Here is an 18,146-nt window from a genome sequence, read left to right as displayed (position 1 = left end):
TAGTGCAGTTTTGATTTGCATTTCCCTGATGATCAGCGATGATGAGCATCTTTTCATGTGCCTATTGGCCATCAGTATATCTTCTTTGGAGAAATGTCTGTTCATGTCTCCAGCCCATTTTTTGATTGGGTTGTTTGATGTTTTGTTGTTGAGTTGCGAGAGTTCTTTATATATTAAGGATATTAAGCCTTTGTCAGATATATGACTTGCAAATATTTTTTCCCAGTTAGTGGGTTGTTTTTTTGTTTCAATCCTGTTTTCATTTGCCTTGAAGAAGCTCTTTAATCTGATGAGGTCCCATTTGTTTATTCTTTCTATTGTTTCCCTTCTCTGAGAAGGCATGGTGTCCAAAAAGATCCTTTTAATACTGATGTCAAAGAGTGTACTGCCTTGTTCAAGTCTATTTTTATATCTTTCAGGTTTTCCTAACGTAGTGTTTGTATTTTTTTGGTTATATTTAAGTCTATAAATTTCCGTGTTTTTTTTTGGTTATTGTGGTTGAGTCTTCTCTCCCATTGTATCATCTAACTGGTCATGGTTTGTATAGTTGAGGCTCTTGATTTCTGTATATTAATTTTATTTCCTACTACTTTATTAAGTTTTTTCTTTTTTTTGTGAGGAAGATTTGCCCTGACCTAACAGCTGTTGGTAATCCTCCTCTTTTTTGCCTGAGGAAGATTAGCCTTGAGCTAACATCTATGCCAATCCTCGTCTACTTTATATGTGGGATGCCTCCACAGCATGGCTGATGAGTGGAGCAGGTCTGCACCTCAGATCCAAATCTGCAAATCCGGGCCGCCGAAGCAGTGTGTGAAGAACTTGAACCACTATGCCACGAGGCCAGTCCCTAAGTTTTCTTTTTCTTTGTAGTAGTTTTTCCACTGATTCTCTTGGATTTTTCAGATATTTCATGATATCATATCTACAAATAGAGATAGTTTTCTTTTGTCTTTTATCTTTTCTACCTTCTATGATTTCTTGTCCAATATTTATGCCTCTATTATTACTTGTCTAATTGCATTGGCTAAAACCTCTAGTTAATACTAAATATTAGTGGTGAATGTAGTTATGCTATCTCGTTCCTGACTTTGATGGAAATGCTGCTAGTGCTTCCTCAATAAGTAAGAAACTGGATTTTAGGCTGAGACATACGTATTTCATGGTAAGGAAGTTTTTCCTCAAGTTCTACTTTATTGAGTGTGATAGTTAATTTTATCTGTCAACTTGACTGATCTAAGGGATGGCCAGACAGCTGGTAAAACATGATTTCTGGGTGCATCTGTGAGGGTGTCTGCAGAAGGGATTAGCATTTGAATCGGGAGACTGAGTAAAGAAGAGTGTCCTCACCAATGCAGGTGGACATCACCCAATCTGTTGGAGGCCTGAGAAGAACAAAAAGGCAGGGGAAGGGCAAATTCGCTCTCTTTGCTTGAGCGGAGACATCTGTCTTCCCCTGCCCTCGGAGGTGGGTGCTCCTGGTTCTCAGGGCTTAGGCATCAGACCAGAACTTAGACCATCAGCTACCTGATTCTTGGGCCTTTGGACTCAGGCTCACACCACTGGCTCCCCTAGTTCTCAGGCCTTCAGACTCAGACTAAATTATACCACTGGCGTTTCTGGGTCTCCAGGTTGTAGGTGGCAGATTGTGGTCTTTGTGGCCTGTATAATTACATGAACCAATTTCTATAATAAATCTTTTTTTTTTTTGAGGAAGATTAGCCCTGAGCCAATTGCTGCCAATCCTCCTCTTTTCGCTGAGGAAGACTGGCCCTGAGCTAGCACCCTTGCCCATCTTCCTCTACTTTATATGTGGGATGCCTGCCACAGCATGGTGTGCCAAGCAGTGCAATGTCCGGACCCAGGACCTGAAATGGTGAATCCTGGGCGGCCGAAGTGGAACGTGTGAACTTAACCACTGGGCCATCGGCTGGCCCCATAGATCTCTTATCTTTATCTATAGCCATCATATCTAGCTAGCTGGCTAGCTATCTCCTGTTGGTTCTGTTTCTCTGGAGGACTCTGACTAATACATTGAGTCTTTAAAATTATGAATGTGTGTTGAATTCTGTCAAATGCCTCTTAAATATCTATAGAAATGATCCCTATGATTTTTCTTTCTCAGATCTATTAATATGATGAAATATATTAACACACTCCCCAACACAGAACTCATTCTTTCACTCTGGAATAAATCTTATTTTACTTTAATGTGTTATTGCATTTTGTTGCTAGTATTTTATTTACAATTTTTGTATAGCTATTCACAAATAATACTGTTTTGTAGTGTTTTTATGCAATTTTTATTACTTTTGGTATCAACATTATATTCACTTCAGAAAAAGAATTTGGAAGTTTTCCTTCTTTTCTCATTTTCTGGAAGAGATTAAGTATCATTGGGACCAAAATTTTTTAAAGTCTAATAGAATTCTCCTATGAAACCATCCGGATTGAAGCCTTTTGGTGAGAGAGCTCTTTGAAAACTTGCCTATTGATTCTATGGAACTTAGTATATTTAGATTTTTTATCTTTACTGAGATCAGTTTTCTCTGGTTTTGTTTTGCTTTTTTTTAATTGGTTGATTTTTTTTGAGTGTATAATTCAGTAATTTTTAGTATATTGACAATTTTGAGCAAGCATTACCACTATCTAATCCTAGAACATTTTTATCACTCTCCCCCAAATCCCCATACCTGTTAGCAGTCACTTCTCATTCTCCTCTCCCCTTACTTCCTCACAGCCACTAATCTACTTTCTGTCTCTATGGATTTGCCTATTATGGATATTTCATGTAAATGTCATACAATATATGGCCTTTTGTGTCTGGCTTCTTTCACTTAGAATAATGTTTTCAAGCTTCATCCATGTTGTAGCATGTATCAAAACTTCATTCCTTTTTATGACTGAATAATTTTCCATTACCTGAATATACCACATTTTGTTTATCCACTCACTCAGCCACGGGGCCGGCCCCAGTGTGTACACATTTTCTAGGAGCTCCCCAGGTGATTTTAATGTGCATCCAGACCTAGGGGACCACTGCTCTAGTCCACGTGCAACCTACCTACCATGCTGTAGCTAAGAGTTTTCTTTAAAAAAATCCAAATCTAGTCTTATCCCGTCTCTTCATTTATGGATTTGTATTGCCTATACAACAAAATCCTTAGGGAAGGAAACAAGATCATTCACTGAATGGCCCCTAACCCACCTTTACACAGTCATTTCCTAATCCGCACAACTAGCTACATGCCCTCTGCTAGTATTATTGACACTGTATATGGACAAAAGACCATGTGGTATGCATTACAGAACCCAGACATTAGATACCTCTGGTCTTTCATAAGTTTATAACTTAGGAGGGACAAAAAATATAAGCTTTCCGTTAAAGACATAAAGACTCAGAGCAAGGTGAGCAAAGAAAAGATGGCGTAAAATGGCCTCTTAGTGGAAGGTTGGAAACTATTACAAAATGCCTCAGTAGTTCTCAGAAAAAATAGACATTTGAGTGTCACTTCTCTGCAATTCAAAAAGTGAAATAGAGAAGGCCATGGGTTCGGAGCTGGTGTAGCTACGATGCCTTTAAATTAACCAAAAGTTTACTTGAATCACAGCACGAACAGCCTGGCTTCTGGCCTGGTTTCATTACTGCATTATACAGCGGCACCTCTCAACACTTGTTTGAGTCCTTCAAAGATGAAAATAATGAATTCCTATGCTCCTTGGGACCCTGCTAATGTAACCAAATCTCTCCCTTTCATAGCCACTTGAATAGCACTTATACCAGTCCTGTCCTTCTCATCGTCCCCAGGGAAAGAACAGATTCAGACATCTTGCCTTACTATCTGTGTAGATGAAATGGATGAAGTTTCTGTCACTCCCTCTATCTAGAATATATAGAACACTGAATTCCATTGCTACGGTTGACTACAGCGAAGGTGGAGTTACTTGCTCGGTGTGCAAGGTGGAACCACTAGTTACTAACCCCTATTGCCCTTCTCACTCTCCCTCAAGTCAGAAATGTATCTGATATCCATAGCTTGTCATTCATGGAGGAAGTCTTAAGCATTCTTCATGTCATGCTTGAGAGGAGTAGCAAAACAATGATAGCTCCTCTTCTATACTCCATCAGCCCTCTCTGAACAGGCCACCCTCTCAACCAACTTCAACCTAGTACATAGCTCACCAAGATATCTAGGGGCCCCAAACCCTTCTTCAGGTTCCTGTGGAGAAAATTCAATAATGTCACTCTGTGAGGACAATGGCTACCGCTATAACAAACTCCAATACCCAGTGGCTCAATATTACAGTAATGGAGAGGGCTTATATTCATCCAGAATGAGTTTTCCTGATCAATAGGTGCCTTTCTTCCAAAAAATCATTCGCGGACCCAGCTCCTTCCATCTTGTGATTCCATCATTTTCAACACATGGCTTCCAATATCACTCTGCCTGTATGCATCAAGGCATAAGGGAAAAAGCCTGAAGGGCCACAGATCAGGGGGTTTTATGGGTCAGGCCTAGGAGTGGCACACATCACTTCCACCTACATTCCATGAAATTATAGTTTAGCTATGTGCTCAAGAGAGGAAATAGAATTAGACTACCCAATCTTGACCACAGTCCACCAGCATGACATGAATCACTAGCATGACCAGGGAGGGAGGTGAGTGGTCAGAAACCAGTGAGCTTATCACAGAGTGCCAACTGCTGGCCTAGAAAATTGGCTTGGAATGACCTATTAGGCTTATACAACCTCTTCAGGACTTGGGGATAATTGTACTAGATAGGTATTAAGGTAGCTGCCAAATCCACAGTCCTTCTGAGAGTTTCTTAATGTCTAAGTTGTTATGCTTTATATCATTTGATCTGCCTCCCTAGGCATAGCTTCTTTAACCAGAGATGGCTACATAACCAAAAAATGACATCTATAGGTCTACAAGAGAAAGGCCCAGGAAGTTGTCTCTCATACGAGCTCTGCTCAACAAAAATGCTCTCTACCCAATATTGACAAATGAGCAAAGAGACTTTCCTTCTTTCTTCCTTGGGAGTTTTAAAGGAAGACATACAGAGAGAGAGAGAGATGTAGAGGAAAGAGAGATGGAAGGGCAATAACAATTTGAGAGAAAGAAAGAGAAAGCAGTAAGCAGAATCATAAATTATCAGAAGCCACAAGCAAGTAGAAGCAAAGGGGTAGAAGTCACACAGTCAAGATTAAATTAGTTGGTAGCAAAGTAGGAAGAAGAATCTGGAAGGGAGAGAATACAAATAGATGAGTAGAGTCATCAGCATGTTAGACTAGTAGAGTTGGGTCACAGAGTCACAGAATGACCATCGAAATACAAGAGCCTGGTATCCCCTCACTGACAACAAATGTCATTCCAGTGTGCTAAGAGGCTTGAATGCCACTGTGGTAAGTTTTTCACTTATTCCTTATGCATATAAGGAATAATTACTCCTTAAATCACTTATTTCCAAATATATCCTTACAATACACTTGCAGAAAATGTAAAGATTATTTAGTCCCATGCAACCTGGAAGAGCAGGACCACAGCAGAATAAGGAAAGGGAGCTAGATTTCCAAACATGCCTGCAGCCGTCTGAGCACACAGTAATACCTTTTGGTTTTTGTCCCCTCTATCTTTCAAAGCTAATGAAGACACTGCCATAAGCTGTTCTCTGTTAGGCATTTGCATGAAGTCTTCCACACTGAATAGGGCTGCCACTTTTCAAGTGAGTCCAATATGCTATTTTCTATGTTAAGGAGAACAGGTTGAGGCCGCAGGGGTATGAACCTGGAAGCCACAGAGGGTACACAAGCAGAGGCCACAGTAATTATATGCCCAGAGGCCCAGAAAGTACACTCCCTAAGATCACCAATCCTCAGCCTCGAGCACCCAATTTTTGTAGCTATACAGCAAAATTTATACCTCATGTAGACAACAGAATAAGAACTACAGAGAGACAGCTATAATCGAGTCAACCAAAGCTGGCCTCCAAAGATACGGAATACAGAAAGGGTTTTCTTTATCACAACAGCCAATTAAGTGCTGAACAGGGTGGCCTGAATCCAAGTGTCATTCTTCTGCCACAATGCCATCCTATTAATCAACTCCCAACTACAAAGCCTGGGACAGAGTTTACCGGGTTATCTAGGGCCCCACACCCTTTGGGATGCCCTCCAATGCACTCAAACTTAGGACATTTATATTTTTAGAGTAAGACTGAACTGGAAAGGTACCTCCATTCCAGACTCCTGAATGCTACTGAGAAGCCATAAAAATGAACTTCATCACGGGTTTGATCCCACCCCATGGGAACAGAACCATACTATGAAAGTAAGCAACCATTTGAGTAAAAAAAGGAGGTAACAAAATAATATATATGCCTTTTCTTGTATATGCATAGACTACTTTTGGAGTGATCCTTAGAAATTATTACTTTGGTTACTAGTACTTTGGAGGGGTTCAGGATGGCTGGTAGAAGGGAGTTAGAGGGACTTTCCTCTGTACTTTGTTCTCTTTGCATTTTTAACCATGTGAATGTATTATCTATTCAAAAACTATTTTTTTAAAAGTTTTAATCACCTTTCCTGAATACTCCCTTCAGATCCTGTAACTAAGATCCACTGCTTTCTCTCAAATCTTACTTCCCCTTTAACATCTTTAACAAATCTTCTTCCAATCTCAGTCAGAGTGGGTTTCTGTCTCAGTCTCTTCAACCTGCTATAATAAACTGTCATGAACTGAGTGTTTATAAACAACAAATATTTATTTCTCACAGTTTTGGAGGCTGGAAGATCAAGACTATGGTGCTGGCAGACTTGGTGTCTGGTGAGAACCGACTTCCTAGAAGCCATCTTTTCATCATAACCTCACATGGCAGAAGGGACGAGCTAGCTCTCTGGTCTCTTTTATATGGGCACTAATCCCAACCACGAGGGCTCTACCCTCATGACCTAACCACCCCCGAAAGACCCCACCCTCCTAATACCATCATACGGGAGTTAGGGTTTCAACATAGGAAATGTGGGGGGTGACACATACATTCAGACCATCACAGTTTCTTATTTATCCCCCCACCAACCTACTCTCAGAATTTAATCATGTAGCTTGAGGTACTCTATCTCCCAACAACGAAAAAAAATCTTCCTCTTTAGGAAAAGGTAAGAGAAAAGAACTTGGGACTATAGGATTGAATTTTTTGGCAGTCAAGGAAAGGGATAAAGCCTTTCAACAATTCCACATTAATAATTTTAGCCCTGACACAATAGTAGCATCATATTATAAACCCCTCAAATTGCCAAAATTAGGAGATATGTTAAATTATGGTATGGTCATACACTGGAATAACTTGCAGCCATTAAAAATGATGGTAAAAATTTGTAAGATGTTATTCAAGTACAAAGTATTCAAATACAAAGCAAACATTTTAAATATAAAAGAACTCAGGGAAAAATATCCATGAGCACTTAATGAAAATAAAATTGACAAGAGAATCCAGACAACAGAAATAAATCAAAATAAAGAATTTAAGGATGGAGGGAGAAATGGTGGTTAACAGTAATTGCATTCAAATATAGGAAAAATATACTAAAAAGTTGCATGAATGCTAAACAAAGTATAAACATTCTACCCTGTCAGTGTAAAAATAATATACCTAAGATAAATTAGGGGATTGAAGGAGAAAAAGTGGAAGGAATTTTAAAAGCACTCATGTCCTCTTCTTCTACAGCAAGGAGACAGCTGACACTCTATTTTTGAAATAGGCATTTTAAAAACCACACACAATAACTACAACCACTCAATGTTTTTCTCATCTTTTCTGAATTTAAAATAAATAATGTCTCTCATGGCCAACAAACGTTTGAGATTCCACAACGTCTTCAATTTAAATTAATCTTTTTCTTTTGTTACATTCAAGTAAAACTAAAATTAATACTTTTTATTTATAAAAAGCATGGTTATTGTGATGTTATCTTGATAGGATAGTCTCTTCTTTCATTCATTTAATAAATATTTACTGGGCACCTGCCTGGTGCTGAGCACAGGTCCAGGTGCTGAAATGCAGCCGTGAGCAAAACAGGCCCCTGCCCCGGAGAGGGCAGGTTAGAGACTTTGCTTCCATCGTTTCTTTCCTTTTCCTTCCTTCCTTTTCCTCCTTCCTTTTCCTCCTTCTTCCTTTCTCGTTAACTCCCCCTCCTTCTATCCATTTATGCTATTGCACATGGATACAAAGAGCTCCAGAATGATAGTTCTCTAACAGCAACAGCTGTTATTTCAGGAGGAAGGATTTGGGATGACTTTTCAAAACTTTATTTAAGTGATTCTTTAATTATTAAAAGGGCTATTACAAGAAAACCAATTTTTTACAAAGCAACTAGAAAGTGACATGGTGAAAAAAGGTATAAACCACTCTTTAAAAAATATTTGTTTTTATGTGTAATTGTGAAAGATTTCAGAGAAAAGTATAGAAAAAAATGTAACAGATAGCCATATATTCAATACCAAGATTTAACAGATGTTAACATTTTGCCACATTTGCTTCAGACTTTTTTCCTAATAATGAAACACGTCAGCACCAGCTAAAGCCCCACGCTCCACCCCTTCTCCCTTGTCTTCAGAGGCAGCCACTGTTCTGAGGACAGCATTCATTGTTCCCATGCATGTCTTTTTATCATAAACAATAAACACTATCATTTTGTATGCTTAAAAGTTACATATGTGGTATCATAGTTTGCTTTTTTGTAATTTTTTAAACTCCATATTGTTTTTGAAATTTATCCAAGTTACACACAGTCTTTAGTTCATTATTTATTTCATTCATATGTGTGAACTATCATTGTATGAATAAACTCCAGTTTTTATGGATCGCGCCCTATCACGGGCTCTGTGGATCCAACAATCCCACGCCTCTTTTCTGTTTTTCCATCCACAAATGCAGACCCATTTGCTTATGTGGTTCGTCAAAAGCTCTCTGAGTGGCTTCAAGCTTTCTCAGATAATCATTGTTGGGGGAACCTGTGCGTGCAATTTCTCCACAGCACTCACACTTTTACTACCTGATACAGATGAACTGTAAAATGTTGTATGAACTTCTCCTTAAAATAGTATTAAATGTGAAGTAGATGTAACATTTCTGGCACCTGAAGTCCTCTTAGGAAGAGTTACCTCTAATCCATTACAAAAAGGTTCTTCTTGCCTAACTTTTACTGAAGTTTAGACAAGACCGAATACACTCAAGGTTCCTGCCAATTGCTTAAGAAACTCAAGTCTCCTGATCCGTGAACAGATGAACGCTGGGCGTGCCCTGGGGACTCATGCTGAGTGGGCGGAAGCGGTGAGAGCGACTCCCCGCCCAGCAAGACGACGCCTGGGCCGCTGCAGCGCCGAACGTTCGCCTGGAGACTAGAGACAACAGGGAAATGTGAGGGAGAATCCCCTGGAGGTGAGGTGAACACAAAGCAGGCACGGAATAGTCTGGAACACCAACGATCAGGTCACTCCGCAGAGGCACTGAAGCCTGGGACCGGCACAGACAGGGGTGGTCAGGGAAAGGGGAAAGACCAGCACCTTCATTCTGGGGCTGGACCCTACAGCATCCTAGATCACCAAATCCTTGAGTAGCAATCTGTTCTGGAATTGATTAAAATGGAGTGTTTAAAAATATATGTTGATCTGACCTTATATACTTTTTAAAATTCGTTCATATGTTTTCATTTGATACTCTTAATACTTGTGTGGCTTAAGTGGTGTAGGTATTGTTATTTCAACTTAATAAACAAGGAAAATGAAAAGAGGGTGGCACATAAAAAATCAACGAGAGAGCCAGCAACTGATGCCACTGACTTTGAGTGTCCTTTTATTCTGTTAGGGTCAAAAATGAAACACTGATTACAAAAGGTAGATTTTTTTGTGAATGAGATTTGAGTGACTTTCAAATTAAATTTATCAGCTACATGGAAAAATTAGCTTCTTTACTTTAGAGGCATTCCTTGTGGGATGTGATCTTTATTTTTTACCAAACTAGCTTTATTTGGGGTAACTTAAATTTATTCTATTAGAACTACTCTAATCACTTTTGTTTGTTTCCAAAAATTAAGTCCATACTCAGAAGGTGTGTAATTTGACTAATTTTTTTTTAAATGTCTGAATGACAGAAAGTAAAAATAGTAAAAAGACAGAAGGCATACATTTCACAGACTAAGGCTAAGATCTTTAATACATAAAAGATACATAATTCAATGGAAAAAATAGGGAAAGGTCATGAACTGTCAGTTCAAACAGAAGGAAATACAAATCACTTTTAGACATGTAAAAAGACAGCCACAATTAGAGAAATGAAAATTAACACTCAGGGGCCAGCCCCGTGGCCGAGTGGTTGAGTTTGCGCACTCCGCTTCCTGCAGCCCAGGGTTTTGCTGGTTCGGATCCTGGGCGCGGACATGGCACTGCTCATCAGGCCATGTTGAGACAGCGTCCCACATGCCACAACTAGAGGGACTTACAACTAAAAATACACAACTATGTGCTGGGCGGATTTGGGGAGGAAAAAAAAGCAGGAAAAGAAAAACAAAAAAAGGAAAAGAAGATTGGCAACAGTTGTTAGCTCAAGTGCCAATCTTTAAAAAAAAAAAAGAAAATTAACACTCTATTTTTACACATCAGATTGGCAAAAATCCTAACGTTTGATAATTAAACTTTGTTTAAGAGAAAGTAGGGAAACAGGCATGTTCATATAATTGAGAGAATATATTGTCAAGATAGCAATACTTACCAAAAATATTCATGCACTTTCACCTATTTCCAAGAATTTATTCTAGAGAAAAATTCTTACTTTTGCAAAATAACATGAATATTAAAATATTCTCTGCAACATAGACTATTACAGCAAAATCCTGGAAATAACCTAAATATCTATTGATGGGAGATTAATTCAATATACTATGGTTCATTCACAAAATGAAATGAGGAAGCTCTTTACGTACTAATAAAGAATTATCACAAAGATGTATTGATAAGTGAAAAAAGCAAAAGTGCAGAATGATTGATAGAGTCTCTCACTTACGTTAAAAATACACATACATCCTACAGCTCAACATCAAAAAAATAAACAATCCAATTAAAAAGTGGGCAAATGAGGGGCCGGCCCCATGCCTGAGTGGTTGAGTTCGCGTGCTTCACTTCAGTGGCCCAGGGTTTTGCCGGTTCAGATCCTGGGCACAGACATGGCACCACTCATCAGGCCATGCTGAGGTGGCATTCCACATAGCACAACCAGAAGGACCTACAACTAGAATATACAACTATGTACTGGGGGGCTTTGGGGGGAAGAAGAAGGAAAAAGAGAGAGAAGATTGGCAACAGATGTTAGCTCAGGTGCCAATCTTTAAAAATAAAAAATGGGCAAAGGATATGAATAGACACTTCACCAAAGAAGATATACAAATGGCAAATAAGCACAGGAAAATATGCTGAACACCATTAGTCGTTAGGGTAATGCAAATTAAACCACGTTACACCCATTAGGATGAGTATTTAAAAAAATAGAAAATAACAAGTGTTGGCAAGGATGTGGAGAAATTGGAACACGTCTTTGCTGGTCATAATGTAAAACGGTGCAGCTGCTGTGGAAAACAGTACAGTGATTTCTCAAAAAATTAAACACAGAACTACCACATCATCTAGCAATTCCACTTCTGGGTATACACCCAAAAGAACTAAAAGCAGGGACTTAAACAGATATCTATACATCAATGTTCACAGCACCATTATTCAAATAGCCAAAAGGTGGACACAACCCAAATGCTCATGGACAGACGGACGGAAAAACAAAATGTGGTATATACACACACACCATGGAATATTATTCAGCCTTAAAAAGGAATGAAATCCTGATCCATGCTACAACAGGATGAACCTTGAAGACATTATTCTAAGTGAAATAAGCCAGACCCAAAAGGACAAATATTGTATGATTCCACTTATATGAGGTACCTAGAGTAGTCAAACTCAGGGAGGTAGAAAGTAGAACGGTGGTTGCCAGGAGTCAGGGGGAGGAGGAATGGAGAGTTATCGTTTAAACGGTACAGGGTTTCAGTTTAGGAAGATGAAGAGTTCTGGAATGGATGGCCATGATATGCATGTACTTAATGCGACTGAGGCAAATAAATACTTAGAAATGGTTAAGATATTAAATTTTATGTTATAAAGATTTATCACAATAAAAAATACACACACACTTGTATTTTCATGGACGACCTCTGGAAGAACTAGAGAAACAAATCTTGCCTTTAGAAAAGGGAACTGGACAGCCAGAGTCAGAGGTGAACAGATTTACCTGTCACTGTATATTCTTTGTACCTTTAGAATTTTATCCCATGTGTGTATATTATCTATTCAGAACTTAGTTTTCAATCAATCTTATTGATTGAAATCTGAACACAGAGCAGGAAAATGTATATAAGTCAAAATGTGTTATGTTCTATGTTTTGTGTGAGGCAAAATAAAAATGCCCCTAATTAATGATATTGAAAACCTACCTCAATGTTTTTCAAGGTGCCAACTTTCAAAAACTATTTAACAAGGAAAATGAACTGCTTCAGAACTTAAAAGATCAAAATAGAATGCACAGAAATAAATAAAAAGTTCTTATGAGAGTTTTGTTATGTATAATGTAATACTGTTAATCCAGATTTAATAGAGGAAAAACAAGTCTAAATTATTTACTTCAAAAATATAAAGTGGAATAATAATAATACCTAATGTTATTCTAAGCTTTAAATCCCAAGTTAATTTGTTCTGAGATGATATTGTTCTAAGAGCTTTAAAAATGTCCACTGACAACAGTGGTTCCCAAACTTTTTGGTCTTAGAACCCCTTTCACACTCTTAAAAATTATTGAGCCCCCTCAAAGAGCTTTTGTTTATGTGAGTTATATCTATTTATATTTACCATATTAGAAATTAAACCTCAAATTTAAAAAATACTTATTTCTTAATTCACTTAGAAGTAACAATAAAGTCCATTATATGTTTACATAAATAACAATTTTTATGAAAAATATTTTCTAAAATAAAAAACAAATTTAATTAGAAGAATGGCACTGTTTCACATGTTGACAGATCTCTTTAGTGTCTGGCTAAACAGAAGACAGCCGGACCCTCACAGCTGGCTCTGCGCTCAGTCTGCTGCAGTAGCACTTGCCACGTTGCTTCTGAAAACTCCTATATACACCTGTGGAAAAATGAGCATGCAAAGAGCAAATACTGTCTTAGATTTATTATGGAAATAGTTTTGACCTCCCAAACGCCTGAAAGGGTCCTGGGACACACAGGGGTCTCCAAACCACCGGGAGAACTACTTACACCAATCCTAGGGGGCGAATGTGACCACGGAGGCACAGAGAGAATAACTAAGTTACTCATAGTCACAAAGCGAGGGATGGAGCCCAGCAAGTCTGATTCCAGACCCCGGGGCTGCCCCTCGGCAGGGCAGGCGGCAGGGGCCCATTTCACAGTGTTTTACAGAGTGATGAAAACCTGCTGGCTGCCTGGCAGTCACAACACTCAACCCACCTCTATCTCGTGTGATAAAATCTCAAATTAAGCCTTTCAAGCCGTGCAAAGCAAAGGTCAGGGGAAGGGCGAGTAGCCAGCACTCACCTCTAAGGGGGCCCAGGTCTGCCCTCCAGGGAGACGGCGCCACATCCCTGCTGAGGAGGAAAGCACATCGGAGAAGGAAGAGCCAGATGCCCTGGACGCCTCTCCAGGAACAGCTCCTCCTTGCCCAACCGAGCCATCCATCGTATGTGTCTCCGGAGCTCTCCCTCCATTCAGACCCTCTTTTACACCACTCTTTATACAGAACACTGCCTTCAATTCTTTCTTTTTCCAGTGTTACTGAGAAATAATTGACATACATCACTGTATGAGTTTAAGGGGTATAGCATGATGGTTTGATTTACATATACTGTGAAATGATTACCACAGTAGGTTCAGCTAACATCCATCATCTCATATGGATATAATAAAAAGAAAAGAAAGAAGAAAAAAAAAATTCTCCTTGTGATGAGAACTCTTAGGATTCACTCTCCTAACCAGTTTCCGATATAGCATCTGGCAGTGTTGCCAGAGTCATCACATTGTGCATCGCATCCCCAGGACTTATCTACCTTAGAGCTGGAAGTTTGTGCCTTTTGACCTCCTGCCTCAAATTCCCCCTCCCCCCACCCTCTGCTTCTGGTAACCAGACATCTGATCTCTTTTTCTATGAGTTTTGGTTTTTCGCTTTTTTTTAGATTCCACATATAAGTAAGATCATATAGTATTCGTCTTTGTCTGACTTATTTCACTTAGAATAATGTCATCCATGTTGTTGTAAATGGTGGGATTTCCTCATTTTTATGGCTGAAGGATATTCCGTTGTATATATATGTACTGATGCAGGGTTGCGGTGAGCCCAGGAGTTGAAATAAAGATTTCTTGGACTCTCAAGGTCTGGCAGTAGTGCTCTTTTATTCAGAGAATAGTGTGGAATAGCATGGGGACAGGACCCACGGGCAGGAGGAGCTGCTGCTGCTGCAAACATGAGTTGAGAGTAGGGCTAAATTTAAGGCATAGGTATGTGAGTTATCTCTTTACGAGACAAAGGAAAGAATATGTAAAAAGAGTTGTTAAAATGGTATCAGTGCCAGTAGGGTCTGGTTATTGGGTGGTCCTATAACTTTTAGATAAGAATCAAACCGGATTAAGTAAATGGCAGAAGCCACCGCTTAAATATTATCTTCAGCTAAAGACAAAGGAGGATGTTGGGGAGGGGTCAGTTACATGAGGTTGCCAGACAGCAAACAACTTAAGTCCTTGCCTTCCTCCTTAAGAGTTTCCAGAGATAAGGCCATCCCACTTTCCTCCTGGTGCAGAGAGGGAGACTCTCCCCACAGATGGAGACTTCCTTCACAAATGCAAACGTCTCTCATCAAAGGGCAAGCAAATTCCACTCCTTGGAGCCTCTTCTCATCTGCAGTTTTTAAAAGTAACCATCCTAAAATCCTCATCATGCACCACAACTTCTTTATGCATTCTTCCATCAATGGACACTTAGGTTTTTTCCACGTCTATTTTTTTCAATTCTTAATTTAAAAGTTTAAGAAGAGGAGTAGTAAAGAGACTAGTTCTATCAGATATTAAAGCATATTTTAAACTGATAGCAATTAATATATGTTGACCTAGTATAAGATTAAGAGGCAAAGCAATATATCAGACTATATAGCCCAAATTAGACCCAATTATCAAAAATGCAGTATATTATAAAGTAGGTCTAACAATTCAAGAAGTAAATACAATAAACAGTGACAAATAGAAATGGCAAGCAATAGGATATATTGGAGTATATGAGGAAGCCATTTGGTATAAACCTAATTCAACCTGACTTTGTTTTTTTCCAAAAAGGGCTTGACCGTGGCCATTGAGCACACATTGTATATCAGCTTTAAACATTTACTATGGCAAGAACAAATGCCCTTAAGATAAAGGTGCAACTTCCCCCTCCATTTGCATTTCCTTAGGGATAAGCATCTTTCCTTAGGCTAGGAACTGATTGCTGTGCTCACCTTTGACCACCCAGCTCACCTGTGACCACCCGGCTCAAGACAACAAATCTGCCACCCTGCTGTGTCCACCGAGACAGCAGACCTATGTGCTGTTTCCATCAATCGCTGTGCCGACAGAGCAGTCTCATGACTATTGTAAAAGGGATATTTCAATCATATGTGAAACATCCTGTTTGGGGGTATATAACCACTCTATGCACCCCACTTCTTCGGTGCCCTTTCTTCCTTCAGGAAGAAAGGCCCGGGCCATGGTCCTCAGATTTTAGCTCAGAATAAACTCTCCCAAATTTTCATTTATAGATTGGTTATGGGTTATTTTCAGTGACAACAGTTTAATAATTTTGGGGAAAAACGTCTGTTTGGACCTCCACTTTTAATCACATGCCAAAATAAATTCCAGCTGGATTAACTGTTTTACAAACAGAGAGCCTGCAGAGGCCAGGAGAGGCAGGACCAGCCCTTGCTCATCACTGCGTCCCCAGAGCCTCCTCCGGGCTGCTGCATGGCTGCCCCAGACAGAAGAGACTAATCAAGTTCCCTCTCTGTTGCCCACTGTGTGATCTTGGGCAAGTCATTCTGCTTCTCCGTCCGATAAAGAGGGGATGGTAAAGATACCCAGAGCATGAGAACACTCATCATAAACTTTAAAATGCTATACAAATCAACGGAAGGAGTAAACATTAGAGAGCTGCATTCATCCACGTCACTACTACTCAAATAAACTTAGCATTAATAATTTAGTGATAAAAACAATGCCCATTTTCTTAGTAACCCTCTTTATTTAATAAAGTAGACAATTTAAGTTGTAAGAATATACACTTTCCCTCAGGGATTCAGTAAAATTATTTTAATTTTGAAAAAGATACATCTCATAAACATGTTTATGTTTCCTGAATTAGCCCTTTAACCAAAAAAAGGCCTGCCCTCACTGCTCTAAAGGATTTAGGAGATTTTCTTTTCACTGCTACTGTCAGGAGGCCTAAAGGCAGGAGGCAGGCCATGACGTCCCGTGAAGGGCTGGGGTGGAGGGAGGGTGGAGGGGCGACACTGCACAGCAAAAGGCAAGTCCTGGAATTAGAAAGACCCTGATGCGACCTTGAGCAAACTGTCTGCCTTCTCCTTGTCTCCAAAACCGGAGATGCCAACCCTGACCACACAAATAAAAAGACGAAAACGAGGCAACTTACGTGAAGCCCCCAGCCCCCTCCACAGGGAGCTTGTCAGACAGCATGCTTGAGTAACTGTCCGCCCCCTTCTCGCGCAGGAAGCTATCCCGGGCTTTCCTCTGCCTGCCTGACTTCTCTAACAATCCCTCTCCCCTGCCCGGGAGAGCCCTTCAGCTTCAGGGAGAGGTCTGAGGTAGTTCACACGTTGTTTAGTCATTCAGATTCCAGGAAGAGCCTCATGCTGCCTTCCCCTCCTGAACCCTCTCCCAGCCCCACAGTCCCACCCAGTCACTTTCTGCTAGGACACTCACACTAAGGTGTGGTGCTCCATGGGGTCCCGTTCACAAAGCATGTGCTGCAGCCAGAGGCACATGGGGCGGCAGAGTGCTACAGCCCCACACAGCACGCTCACACTTCCTTGGCAGTGGCTAAGCCAAGGCTCCCACTAGGCCAACTACAGTTGCACTGCTGGGACTCAGCTCCATTCTCCACCTTATCTGCTGCAGGAAGGCCCATAAACATAGTCAAGGTATAAAATAAAACTTCAGGGCTGGCCTGGTGGCACAGTGGTTAAGTTCACGCGCTCTACTTCAGTGGCCCAGGGTTCAGGGGTTGAGATCCCAGGCGTGGACCTACACACTGCTCATCAAGCCATGCTGTGGCAGTGTCCCACATAAAAAATAGAAGAAGACTGGCAACAGATGTTAGCCCAGGGCTAATCTTCCTCATGAAAAAAACCCAAAAAACAAAAAACTTCTTCAGGTATTACTTAATGAAACTGATTGCACTTATCAGCCTTCTTTCCTGCAATCACATCTTGTACCTTCAGGTGTGAGAAACTAAAGAATACATATGGTTACAATTTGTCATAAATAAATAAAACAAAGCCCCATATTGTTCACCCAGTTTAGCTCAGGTTTAAAGCACTCAGTCCCTCGACTGGCACTGGAAGTGATGGTGCTGGTGTAACAGCATCGACAGCTCCTTCCCAGGACCATTTTTAAATCACTTCCCACTGCTTTGCTGGCCTCTGTGTACTAGGTTCTTTGTCTTGAGATTGTGATCCCATCAAATTTTCATTAGCTTGGCCTCCTGGAAGAATGGTTGTACTGCCTTTCTTTGAGGTACGTGGCATGGACCCCACAACTTCTATTATACTGAAATAACAGGCCCAAAATGGAGTCCCTGGTGCTAAGGCCCACTAAGACTTAATAGTTAACCAAACTGCGGTTTCAGCCGCTCCCAGGAGAGAAATTTTAAACCACTGGTCTTGAATTTCCTGGTCAACGCTAGAGAGGTGATCTGCCTCATAGACCCCTCCCTTCTCCTCAGGGAAGGTAACCTTGCCTGAAATAAGCCCTCTTTCTACTTCTTTGTC

The 18,146-nt window shown here is 40.2% G+C and overlaps 1 protein-coding gene across 3 annotated transcripts in view; it reads right to left on the bottom strand.

Moving 5' to 3' along the window:
- The window catches only part of EFCAB2 (EF-hand calcium binding domain 2), a 118,566-nt gene that overhangs the window by 44,086 nt on the left and 56,334 nt on the right, over window positions 1-18,146 (bottom strand). The window lies entirely within an intron of this gene.

This window comes from Equus asinus, chromosome 9 (assembly GCF_041296235.1).
Source record: "Equus asinus isolate D_3611 breed Donkey chromosome 9, EquAss-T2T_v2, whole genome shotgun sequence".
In the NCBI taxonomy this organism is placed as follows: domain Eukaryota; kingdom Metazoa; phylum Chordata; class Mammalia; order Perissodactyla; family Equidae; genus Equus; species Equus asinus.
Note: the sequence above shows the minus strand (reverse complement) of the source record. Positions and strands in the feature narration are given on the sequence as shown.